This window comes from Oncorhynchus tshawytscha, linkage group LG08 (genome assembly GCF_018296145.1).
Source record: "Oncorhynchus tshawytscha isolate Ot180627B linkage group LG08, Otsh_v2.0, whole genome shotgun sequence".
Classification (NCBI taxonomy): Eukaryota; Metazoa; Chordata; class Actinopteri; order Salmoniformes; family Salmonidae; genus Oncorhynchus; species Oncorhynchus tshawytscha.
This window is the reverse complement of record NC_056436.1, coordinates 77,204,925-77,217,970: the sequence shown is the minus strand read 5'-3', so window position 1 is coordinate 77,217,970 and position 13,046 is coordinate 77,204,925. Positions and strand designations below refer to the sequence as shown.

General features: G+C 48.1%; 1 pseudogene; it reads right to left on the bottom strand.

Moving 5' to 3' along the window:
* The window catches only part of LOC112249471, a 135,857-nt pseudogene that overhangs the window by 112,437 nt on the left and 10,374 nt on the right, over window positions 1-13,046 (bottom strand).

Genomic DNA, 13,046 nt, shown 5'->3' with positions numbered 1-13,046 from the left:
TGGCCTGATACACCCCTTCATTCCCCAGCTCTGCTCTGGCCTGATACACCCCTTCATTCCCCAGCTCTGCTCTGGCCTGATACACCCCTTCATTCCCCAGCTCTGCTCTGGCCTGATACACCCCTTCATTCCCCAGCTCTGCTCTGGCCTGATACACCCCTTCATTCCCCAGCTCTGCTCTGGCCTGATACACCCCTTCATTCCCCAGCTCTGCTCTGGCCTGATACACCCCTTCATTCCCCAGCTCTGCTCTGGCCTGATACACCCCTTCATTCCCCAGCTCTGCTCTGGCCTGATACACCCCTTCATTCCCCAGCTCTGCTCTGGCCTGATACACCCCTTCATTCCCCAGCTCTGCTCTGGCCTGATACACCCCTTCATTCCCCAGCTCTGCTCTGGCCTGATACACCCCTTCATTCCCCAGCTCTGCTCTGGCCTGATACACCCCTTCATTCCCCAGCTCTGCTCTGGCCTGATACACCCCTTCATTCCCCAGCTCTGCTCTGGCCTGATACACCCCTTCATTCCCCAGCTCTGCTCTGGCCTGATACACCCCTTCATTCCCCAGCTCTGCTCTGGCCTGATACACCCCTTCATTCCCCAGCTCTGCTCTGGCCTGATACACCCCTTCATTCCCCAGCTCTGCTCTGGCCTGATACACCCCTTCATTCCCCAGCTCTGCTCTGGCCTGATACACCCCTTCATTCCCCAGCTCTGCTCTGGCCTGATACACCCCTTCATTCCCCAGCTCTGCTCTGGCCTGATACACCCCTTCATTCCCCAGCTCTGCTCTGGCCTGATACACCCCTTCATTCCCCAGCTCTGCTCTGGCCTGATACACCCCTTCATTCCCCAGCTCTGCTCTGGCCTGATACACCCCTTCATTCCCCAGCTCTGCTCTGGCCTGATACACCCCTTCATTCCCAACACACAACACAAACAAAAGAAAGGTGAGAGGTAAAGTGAAAGAACAATGATTAAGGAGTGGACTTCAGAGAAGAGAAGTTTTACTTATAGAGAGAGCGAGAGAGAGAGCAAGGTTGGCTGGGATGATTTAAAACAGCCTCGACCTCCCAACTCTCACTTGTCAATCACAACTCTCCCCATCAGTCCCCCAGACCAAACGCGTGCACTGAACTGAAGGTCATTGTGTGTGTGTGTGTGTGTGTGTGTGTGTGTGTGTGTGTGTGTGTGTGTGTGTGTGTGTGTGTGTGTGTGTGTGTGCAGTGTGTGTGTGCTGTGTGTTTGCAGGTCAGTGCTGTGAAGCGACCAGCACCTTAGGGAAGGTCTGTCTGCATAATGATGAGCCAGCAAGTGAGATGGATGGAGGCAGAGAAAGATAGAGAGGGATAGAGGGAGAAAGAGGTCGATGGAGGGAGAGAGGGACTGAGAAAGAGAGAGAGAGGGATAGGGATACAGGGAGAGAGTGACAGAGAGAGAGAGAGAGAGAGAGAGAGAGAGAGGGATAGGGATGCAGGGAGAGAGTGACAGAGAGAGAGAGGGATAGGGATACAGGGAGAGAGTGACAGAGAGAGAGAGAGAGAGAGAGAGAGAGAGGGATAGGGATAGGGGGATGACAGGGAGAGAGTGACAGAGAGAGAGGGAGAGAGAGAGGGATAGGGATACAGGGAGAGAGTGACAGAGAGAGAGAGAGAGAGAGAGAGAGAGAGAGAGAGAGAGAGAGGGAGAGAGAGAGAGAGGGATAGGGATACAGGGAGAGAGTAGGATACAGGGAGAGAGACAGAGAGAGAGAGAGAGAGAGAGAGAGAGAGGGACCGAGAGAGAGAGAGAGAGAGAGAGAGGGATAGGGATACAGGGAGAGAGTGACAGAGAGAGAGAGAGAGAGAGAGAGAGAGAGAGAGAGAGAGGGACCGAGAGAGAGAGAGAGAGGGATAGGGATACAGGGAGAGAGTGACAGAGAGAGAGAGAGAGAGAGAGAGAGAGAGAGAGAGAGAGAGAGAGAGAGAGAGAGAGAGAGGGATAGGGATGCAGGGAAGCAGAGATGCAACTTCTGGAACAGGAAGCTGCTAGCAATGACATCATTTACCCGGGAGGAGCACTTCCTGTTTGACATTCTTCACTCAAGACACACACACACTTGCCAGGAAACCTCCATCAAGACACACACACATACAAATACACCCATGCACACAAACACACACGCAAACATCCTAAAACAGCTCAGACCAAAGCTGAAGTTCACAAGATTACCAATCAGAGCAAAGAAAATACCTTTTGATTTAGTGTGTGTGTGTGTGTGTGCCTATTGTCTACAGCAGAGTGATTGTTAAGTGGAGAGTAGAGTTGATTTAAGACTTCTCTGGGGTGGAGAGAGATGAAGTGTGCTGAGCTCAACTGAAACTGAAATAAATACACGTGTGAACTCTCTGCAGTGTGTGTGTGTGTGTGTGTGTGTGTGTGTGTGTTAATGAAGTAATGACCAGTGCATCACTGTGGCTGGGTTAGTAGGGGATAACTATCTGGCTCAGTTTGTGTGTGTGTGTTTGTGTGACCACTGTTCTGCTCCAGTGAAGTGGAAGGCCTCACCTCAGCGCTCTGAGACAGCTGCACCCCAACACCACAGCTTCAGCCTGCCCATCACTGTGTGTGTGTTCATCTCTCTTTGCATAGGGGTTTACCCCTGTCCTCCCAGTAGTTTGACTGAGCCAAGCTGGCAGCATGTTAACCCTTCACACACAGTTAATAGTGAAACTCTGATCTGATAAGTAGATGAATGAAGTTACTGTATGTGCTGTGTTGGGCCAACCTGGTCTCAGGACTAGACGTAACATACTAAATGTAAATCCACTAAATGTAAAGACACTCCAATTAGTATGATATGTTATGTTTTATATGATATGTATTCATTTGTGGATGTCCATCATCTATTTCATATGATATGAATTACAATTCGAATATGTTCCGAATTTGCAAAATGCCTGATATATTACAAATTGCAATTTGTTGTGGCTAACATTAGCTAGATGGCTAACGTTAGCTAGGCTAGGGGTTAGAGGTTAGGGTTACGTTAGGGTTAAGGTGAGGGTTAGCGTTAGGGTTAGCTAACATGCTAAGTAGTTCCAAAGTAGCTAAAAAGTAGTAAGTAGGGCTGTGTTGGGCTGTGTTGGGTGGTGCTGGGCGGTGTGGGCGGTGCTGGGCAGTGTAGGCAGTGTGGGCTGTGTTGGGCAGTGTGGGCTGTGTTGGGCGGTGTGGGCTGTGTTGGGCGGTGTGGGCTGTGTTGGGCGGTGTGGGCTGTGTTGGGTGGTGCTGGGCGGTGTGGGTGGTGCTGGGCGGTGTGGGTGGTGCTGGGCGGTGTGGGCTGTGTTGGGCGGTGTGGGCTTTGTTGGGCGGTGCTGGGCAGTGTGGGCTGTGTTGGGAGGTGTGGGCTGTGTTGGGAGGTGTGGGCTGTTTTGGGCGGTGTGGGCTGTGTTGGGCGGTGTGGGCTGTGTTGGGCGGTGTGGGCTGTGTTGGGTGGTGTGGGCTGTGTTGGGCGGTGTGGGCTGTGTTGGGCTGTGTTGGGTGGTGTGGGCTGTGTTGGGCGGTGTGGGCTGTGTTGGGCTGTGTTGGGCGGTGTGGGTTGTGTTGGGTGGTGTTTGGTTGGTGCTGGGCGGTGTGGGCTGTACTGGGCGGTGTGGGCTGTGTTTGGTGGTGCTGGGCGGTGTGGGCTGTGTTGGGAGGTGTGGGCTGTGTTGGGTGGTGTGGGCTGTGTTGGGCGTTGTGGGCTGCGTTGGGTGTTGTGGGCTGCGTTGGGTGGTGCTGGGCAGTGTGGGCTGTGTTGGGTGGTGCTGGGTGGTGTGGGCTGTGTTGGGTGGTGCTGGGCAGTGTGGGCTGTGTTGGGTGGTGTGGGCTGTGTTGGGTGGTGTGGGCTGTGTTGGGTGGTGTGGGCTGTGTTTGGGCGGTGTGGGCTGTGTTGGGCGGTGTGGGCTGTGTTGGGCGGTGTGGGCTGTGTTGGGCGGTGTGGGCTGTGTTGGGCGGTGCTGGGCTGTAATATTTTTGGCCTGCACTGGCCTGTGCTGGGCCATTTTTGACTGTGCTGGGCTGAACTGTGTTGGGCTGAACTGTGTTGGGCTATGCTGGGCTGGGCTGTGCTGGGCTGTGCTGGACTAGGCTGGGCTGAACTGTGCTGGACTGTGTTGGGCTGTGTTGTGCTATGATGTGCTGGGCTGTGATGGGTTGGGCTGTGTTGTCCTATGCTGTGATGTGTTGGACTGTGCTGGGCTGTGTTGGGCGGTGTGGGCTGTGTTGGGCGGTGTGGGCTGTGTTGGGTGGTGTAGGCTGTGTTGGGCGGTGCTGGGCAGTGGGTGGTGTGGTGGGCTGTGTTGGGCGGTGTGGGCTGTGTTGGGTGGGCAGTGTGGGTGGGCTGTGTGGGTGGTGCTGGTGCTGGGCAGTGTGGGGTGGTGCTGGGCAGTGTGGGCTGTGTGGGTGGGGTGCTGGGAGGTGTGGGCTGTGTTGGGGTGGTGTGGGGTGTGGGCTGTGGGTGTTGGGAGGTGTGGGCTGTGTGGGTGGTGCTGGGTGGTGTGGGCTGTGTTGGGTGGTGTGGGCTGTGTTGGGCTGTGTTGGGTGGTGTGGGCTGTGTTGGGCTGTGTTGGGTGGTGTTGGCTGTGTTGGGCGGTGTAGGCTGTGTTGGGCTGTGTTGGGCGGTGTGGGTTGTGTTGGGTGGTGTTTGGTTGGTGCTGGGCGGTGTGGGCTGTGCTGGGCGGTGTGGGCTGTGTTTGGTGGTGCTGGGCGGTGTGGGCTGTGTTGGGTGGTGTGGGCTGTGTTGGGCGGTGTGGGCTGCGTTGGGTGTTGTGGGCTGCGTTGGGTGGTGCTGGGCAGTGTGGGCTGTGTTGGGTGGTGCTGGGCGGTGTGGGCTGTGTTGGGTGGTGCTGGGCAGTGTGGGCTGTGTTGGGTGGTGTGGGCTGTGTTGGGTGGTGTGGGCTGTGTTGGGTGGTGTTGGGTGGTGTTGGGTGGTGTGGGCTGTGTTTGGGCGGTGTGGGCTGTGTTGGGCGGTGTGGGCTGTGTTGGGCGGTGCTGGGCTGTAATATTTTTTGGCCTGCACTGGGCTGTGCTGGGCCATTTTTGACTGTGCTGGGCTGAACTGTGTTGGGCTGAACTGTGTTGGGCTATGCTGGGCTGGGCTGTGCTGGGCTGTGCTGGACTAGGCTGGGCTGAACTGTGCTGGACTGTGTTGGGCTGTGTTGTGCTATGATGTGCTGGGCTGTGATGGGTTGGGCTGTGTTGTCCTATGCTGTGATGTGTTGGACTGTGCTGGGCTGTGTTGTGTTGGACTGTGCTGAAGATCAGGTGTGAGGGTAGCAATAGCTAACATCAAATTAGGACACAGAAAAAATATTTCCTTCTTTTCCTCTCCATCACACCCACCTCCTGGATTAGAAAATAAGTCAGGTGTGAAAAGAGAAGGACAGAAGGAGAAAGGAGCACTTTGTGACATCGGATGATGTAAAAGGGGCTTTAAAAATACATTTGATTGATTGAGAGGAGGATGTACTTGCTTGCTCATTTTGTGGCACTATATTCTTATCAGTTGTAATAGACCATTCAGCATTTCTACAAACAAGGAAACTAACTACACTGAACACCTTCCTAATATTGAGTTGCACACCCTTTTGCCCTCAGAACAGCCTTCAATTCTAAAGCCATGACCTGTACAAGGTGTCGAAAGCATTCTGGCCCATGTTAACTCCAATGCTTCCCACAGTTGTGTCAAGTTGGCTGGATGTCCTTTGGGTGGTGGACCATTCTCGATACACACAGGAACCTATTGAGCTTGAAAAACACAGCAGTGTTGCAGTTCTTGATACAAACGAGTGCGCCTGGCACCTACCACCATACCCTGTTCAAAAACACTTACTTTTTTGTCTTGCCCATTCACACTCTGAATGGCACACGTACACAATCCATGTCTCAATTGTCTCAAGGCTTAACTTCTTGGTGACTGGGGGGCAGTATTGAGTAGCTTGGATGAATAAGGTACCCAGAGTAAACTGCCTGCTACTCAGCCATAAAAGCTAGAATGTGCATATAATTAGTATATTTGGATAGAAAACACTCTGAAGTTTCAAAAACTCTTTGAATGATGTCTGTGTGTGTAACAGAATTCATATGGCAGGCGAAAACCTGAGAAAAATCCAACCCGGAAGAGGGAAATCTGAGGTTTGTAGGTTTTCAACTCATGGCCTATCGAAGATACAGTGGGATATTGGTCATGTTGCACTTCCTAAGGCTTCCACTAGATGTCAACAGTCTTTAAAACCTTGTTTGATGCTTCTACTGTGAAGTGGGGCTGAATGAGAGGGGTTTGAGCCAGGTGTCTGGCATATTGCCAAGAGCTAGTGACACGCGGTCATGTGAAAGTTAGCTTGCGTTCCATTGCTTTTCTACAGACAAAGGAATTCTCCGGTTGGAACATTATTGAAGATTTATGTTAAAAATATCCTAATAGATTGATTCTATACTTTGTTTGACATGTTTCTACGACCTGTAATATAACTTTTTGGACATTTCGTCCGACCTTTTGGCTGGATTGCACGTGCGTTTGGATTTGCTTACCAAACATCCTAACAAAAGGAGCTATTTGGACATAAATGATGAACGTTATCAAACAAATCAAACATCAACACTCTACTCAGCGAACTGGATGCAGTCTATCACAGTGCCATCCGTTTTGTCACCAAAGCCCCATATACTACCCACCACTGCAACCTGTGTGCTCTCGTCGGCTGGCCCTCGCTACATACTCCTCACCAGACCCACTGGCTCCAGATCATCTATAAGTCTTTGCTATGTAAAGCTCCGTCTTATCTCAGCTCACTGGTCACCATAACAACACCCACCCGTAGCACGCGCTCCAGCAGGTATATCTCCCTGGTCACCCCCAAAGCCAACACCTCCTTTGGCCACCTTTCCTTCCAGTTCTCTGCTGCCAATGACTGGAACGAATTGCAGAAATCGCTGCAGTTGGAGACTTCAATCTCCCTCACTAACTTTAAGCATCAGCTATCTGAGCAGCTTACCGATCGCTGCAGCTGTACACAGCCCATCTGTAAATAGCCCATCCAACTACCTACCTCAGCCCCGTATTGTTTATATTTACTTTTTTGCTCTTTTGCCCACTAGTATTTATACTTGCACATCATCATCTGCACATCTATCACTCCAGTGTTCATTTGCTAAATTGTAATTACTTTGCTACTTTGGCCTATTTATTGCCTTACCTCCCTTATCTTACCTCATTTGCACACACTGTATATATACTTTTTATATTGTATTATTGACTGTACGTTTGTTTATTCTATGTGTAACTCTGTGTTGTTGTTTGTGTCACACTGCTTTGCTTTATCTTGGCCAGGTCACAGTTGTAAATGAGAACTTGTTCTCAACAAGCCTGCCTGGTTAAATAAAGGCCATTTTTTGTTAAGGACAGTACAGGCTGGAGGTTCAGCTTGTTTCACTGAGACTGATACAGGCACAGTACAGGCTGGAGGTTCAGCTTGTTTCACTGAGACAACTCAACATAACTAAGACTTGACAGAAGCAACCCTGAGCTGCTCAATGCTCATCACACACCCTGGCACACCTTCCTCCTCTGTACAAATCATTGGCAGCACAGGGGTGGAGCCTGCTTACCTGTCAATGATGACGGGGTCAGCTGGAGGTTCAGCTTGTTTCTGAGACAACTGCCACAGCTCTTCTTATCACAACACCGACTGAGAGAGGGATAGAGACACCTTCCTCCTCTGACAAAGAGCAGAGAGGGTGGAGCCTGCTTACCTGTCAAGAGAGGGGTCAGAGAGAGAGATAGAGAGAGAGAGAGAGAGAGAGAGAGAGAGAGAGAGAGAGAGAGAGATGAGAGAGAGAGAGAGAGAGATGTGAGAGAGAGAGAGAGGATGTGAGAGAGAGAGAGAGAGAGAGAGAGAGAGAGAGAGAGAGAGAGAGAGAGAGGGAAGAGAGAGAGATTACAGAGAGGAGAGAGAAAGATACAGAGAGGGGAGAGAAAGAGAGAGAGAGAGAAATAATGAGAGGGAAGAGAGAGATAGGGAAGAGAGAGTTTGGGAGAGGGGAGAGAGAAATATAGATAGGGAGAGGGGAGGGAGAGAAATGGGGAGAGATAGCGAGAGGGGAGAGAGGGTATAGAGAGAGTACAGAAATAGGGAGAGGAGAGAGAATGTGTGGTCAATCAAAAAGGTGCCTAACAGATCAGTCAATCAATCAAATCAACATAGTATTACTAAGTAAGGTGAGGTGACTGAGGTTATCAGGAAATGCTGGGACAGAGACCGCTTCAGGTTCAGAACTCTCTGAAGCCTCCGGGGCTCTATTCTCAGTTAGCACCATGTCTCTATTCTGACATCATTAGAAAACCAGACATTCTATCTTCTCTATTTCCCACAAGGACTCTTTCTCTACATCCCTCCTTTTCTCCCTCCCCTCCTACCTTTCTGCAACTCTCTTTCTCAATTCAATTTAAGGGCTTTATTGGAATGGGAAACATTGCCAAAGCAAGTGAAGTAGAATATAAACAAAAGTGAAATAAACAATAAAAATAAACAGTTAACATTACACTCACAGAAGTTCCAGAAGAATAAAGACATCAAATGTCACATTATGTACAAATAGTACAAGCTAAAAAATAAATAAACATAAATATGGGTTGTATTTACAATGGTGTTTGTTCTTCACTGGTTGCCCTTTTCTTGTGGCAACAGGTCACAAATATTGCTGCTATGATTGCACACTGTGGTATTTCACCTAATAGATATGGGAGTTTATCAAAATTGGGTTTGTTTTCAAATTCTTTGTGAATCTGTGTTATCTGAGGGAAATATGTCTCTCTAATATGGTCATACATTGGGCAGGAGGTTAGGAAGTGCAGCTCAGTTTCCACCTCATTTTGTGGGCAGTGAGCACATAGCCTGTCTTCTCTTGAGAGCCAGGTCTGCCTACGGTGGCCTTTCTCAATAGCAAGGCTATGCTCACTGAGTCTGTACATAGTCAAAGCCTTCCTTAAGTTTGGGTCAGTCACAGTGGTCAGGTATTCTGCCACTGTATGTCTGTTTTTTAAAATTCTTCCCAGTGGTGTCAAGTATTTAGTAAAAATGGCGCAGGAGAAGAAGGCACACATTTTACGTGAATCCAACCGATTGTAGTTTTTGTTCGTATTTGCGTTGTTTGTAACGTCTTGCCGCTACCATTCCTTATGACAGAAAATAACTTCTGGGCATCAGGACTGCGATTACTCACCATGGATTCAGATAATAATATCGATGACTTACGCGCAAGATTAAACTACCAAAGGGGACATTCAAAACTGTAATATCTTATGCTTCACAGAGTCGTGGCTGAACGACGACACTATCAACATACAGCTGGCTGGTTATACGCTGTACAGGCAGGACAGAACAGCAGCTTCTGGTAAGACAAGGGGCGGCGGACTATGTACTGTTGTAAATAACAGCTGGTGCACAATATCTAAAGTCTCAAGCTATTGGTCACCTGTGGTAGAGTATCTCATGATAAGCTGTAGATCACACTATCTACCTGTATTTTTCGTAGCTGTTTACATACCACCACGGTCAGAGGCTGGCACTAAGAATGCATTGAATGAGTTGTATTCTGCCATTTGCAAAAAAGAAAACACTCACCAAGGGGTGGCGCTCCTAGAAGCCAGGGACTTTAATGCAGGAAAACTTAAATCTACCAAATTTCTATCAGCATGTTAAATGTGCAAACAGGGGGGAAAAACATTTCTGGACCACCTTTACTCCACACACAGAGACGGCTACACAGCTCTCCCTCACCCTCCATTTGGCAAATCTGACCATACTTCTATCTTCCAAACTAAAATTAAAGCAGGAAGCACCAGTGACTAGATGAATAAAAAAGTGGTCAGATGAAGCAGATGCTAAGCTACAGGACTGTTTTGTTAGCACAGACTGGAATATGTTCCGGGATTCCTCCAATGGCATTGAGGAGTACACCACATCAGTCATTGGCTTCATCAATAAGTGCATCGACGACGTCATCCCCACAGTGACCGTACGTACATACCCAAACCAGAAGCCATGGATTACAGGCAACATCCGCACTGAGCTAAAGGATGGAGCTGCCGCTTTCAAGGAGTGGGACTCTAACCCGGAAGCTTATAATAAATCCCGCTATGCCCTCCAACGAACCATGAAACAGGCAAAGCATCAATACCGGACTAAGATCGACTAAGATCGAATCGTACTCTGATGCTCGTCGGATGTGGCAGGGCTTGCAAACCATTACAGACTGAAAAGGGGAAGCATAGACGAGGGCGGCATGGAGTAAAGATTCCTGCTGCGGCAGGGTGTTCGGTGGAAGAATGTAGCTTAGCAGTTGCCGCTATCATAGGGTATGAGAGCATAAAATCAGCCTCAAGGACGAATAGCGCTGTGGTGATATTCTTCGATTCCATTAAAAAGGTGAATATGATAGTTGAAAATGGTGTTGTATTGCACGCTCGTTCTTGGGACAATAACGTACCAAATACACAGACGTCAGTATTTCCTCTTATGAACCCGGCAAAGAAAGTTATACTTTCTGAAGTGCCACCATTTGTTAAAGATGAAGTGTTGGAGCGAGAGTTATCTCCATTTGTTAGAGATTAAGTGTTGAAGCGAGAGTTATCTCCATTTGTTAGAAATGAAGTGTTGCAGCGAGAGTTATCTCCATTTGGTAGAGATGAAGTGTTGAAGCGAGAGTTATCTCCATTTGTTAGAGATGAAGTGTTGGAGCGAGAGTTATCTCCATTTGTTAGAGATGAAGTGTTGGAGCGAGAGTTATCTCCATTTGTTAGAGATGAAGTGTTGAAGCGAGAGTTATCTCCATTTGTTAGAGATGAAGTGTTGGAGCGAGAGTTATCTCCATTTGTTAGAGATGAAGTGTTGGAGCGAGAGTTATCTCCATTTGTTAGAGATGAAGTGTTGGAGCGAGAGTTATCTCCATTTGTTAGAGATTAAGTGTTGGAGCGAGAGTTATCTCCATTTGTTAGAGATGAAGTGTTGCAGCGAGAGTTATCTCCATTTGTTAGAGATGAAGTGTTGGAGCGAGAGGTATCTCCATTTGTTAGAGATGAAGTGTTGCAGCGAGAGTTATCTCGTCATGGTCAACTTGTATCTACAATAAAAAAGGTTATTTTTGGATGCAAATCTCCTTTCCTGAAACATGTCGTATATCATAAGTGCACATGATTTTAAAAAAGGATACTGACAAACTGAATTTAGCATTTAGTTTTAAGATTGATGGATTTAATTGTGCTCTATGCTTTTACTGAATCAATTACAAACTTTGGCTGTGGGAAGAGTGGGACATTTGGTATGTTATTGTCCCGAGAACGAGCGTGCAGACCCCGGAAGCAGCTCTTGCGTTGGTGCAGCTAATGCACCACCGCGAAGGGATGAACATGCTAAGGGTTCAGGGGAAGGGAGAAGGTGGGCAGATGTGGTTGGAAAAGTAGGAAAGGGGAGTGGTGTGGCTACAGGGGCTTTTACGGTGGATCAGAGCAAAGAGGGAGGGGAAACAGCCGGTGAGACTGGGGAAACAGCCGGAAAGAATTGGAGGTCAACTGGAGATTGAAATGTAGGTTCTCATTCTAAGAGGAAGGTAGAGATTGATAAATCAGTTGAGGATGAACAGGAGGTAGAGATTGATAAATCAGTTGAGGATAGACAGGAAGTAGAGATTGATAAATCAGTTGAGGATAAACAGGAAGTAGAGATTGATAAATCAGTTGAGGATAAACAGGTTGAAGTGATGGTGCTATTTCCCTCTGGGGAGGATAGCGAGAGTGAGTCATCTGACGCACCACAACAAAATAGCGAGAGAAATGGGGTGGAAGGGAGGTATGGGATTGAGAAGGTATGTCAATTTCTGAAATTGACAAAAGAGAAGAAATAGATGCAGGATTATGTAACAGATGTTTTTCCTGAAAGTGATTTGTTTATTGAATATGCAAAGGTTCTGATGTCAAAAATAACACGGGGAGGTTTGACAAGCCCTGAAATCGCTAGACTGAAGAAAGTTGTCAGGAGAGTAACAGGTGATTTAAATTCTAAAGGAAATGAAAGAGTTCAGTCGTAGCCTTAAATCTGTAAAGTGATGTGTTTTCTGTCTCTTACTCTGTATTTGTATTTTGTTTGTAATATTGAAAATGAAGTTGTGGCAACAGGAGGAGGGGGGAAGTGGTGTGTAGTTCTCAAAAGGGTTTTTGACTTTGTCATATAAGGTTGAAGAGGTAGTTGAGCATTAGAGCGAGGTATGAAAACATCACTATGTGTTTATTACATGTATTTGCCCCAGGATGGTAGTTGAGAGTGTATGTTTTTTAGAGACATTATCAAATACCATTGAGAAATGTAACACTAAGGCTTATTCATTTCTTGCTGGGGATTTTAACTGCACAGTCAGTGATTTAGATAGAAACCACAAAGAACCTCATATAGCCTCAAGGACTTTTTAAAAATGCCTTATTGTAACACATGAACTGTGTGATATTTGACGGAGCCAACATTGAGGCCCATGTGAGAGAGAACACCATCTCTCTGGCCAGGTAAAATAGGTTTTATTTTTTTGAGCATCAATCCCAGGTCTGTAAATCAAGTGTGATAACCCCAGTGGGATTTTCTGATCATTGTTTAATAACAGAGGTGGTGTTCATTAACGTTGTAAAACCCAAAGGCGCATACTAGCATTTTAATATAATGTTATTGAGTGATGCTCACTTCAGGAAATGCTTTAGTTTTTTCTGGGAGAGGTGGAGAGGTTTCTGGGAGAGGCGGAGAGGTGGAGAGGTTTCTGGGAGAGGTGGAGAGGAGAGCTGGAGGGGAGAGGTTTCTGGGAGTGGTGGAGAGGTTTCTGGGAGAGGTGGAGAGGTTTCTGGGAGAGGTGGAGAGGTTTCTGGGAGAGGTGGAGAGGAGAGGTGGAGAGAAGGAGGGGGAGGTGGAGGGGTTTCTGCTGGAGAGATTTCTGGGAGAGGTGGAGAGGAGATGTGGAGAGGTTTCTGGTGGAGGTGGAGAGGTTTCTGG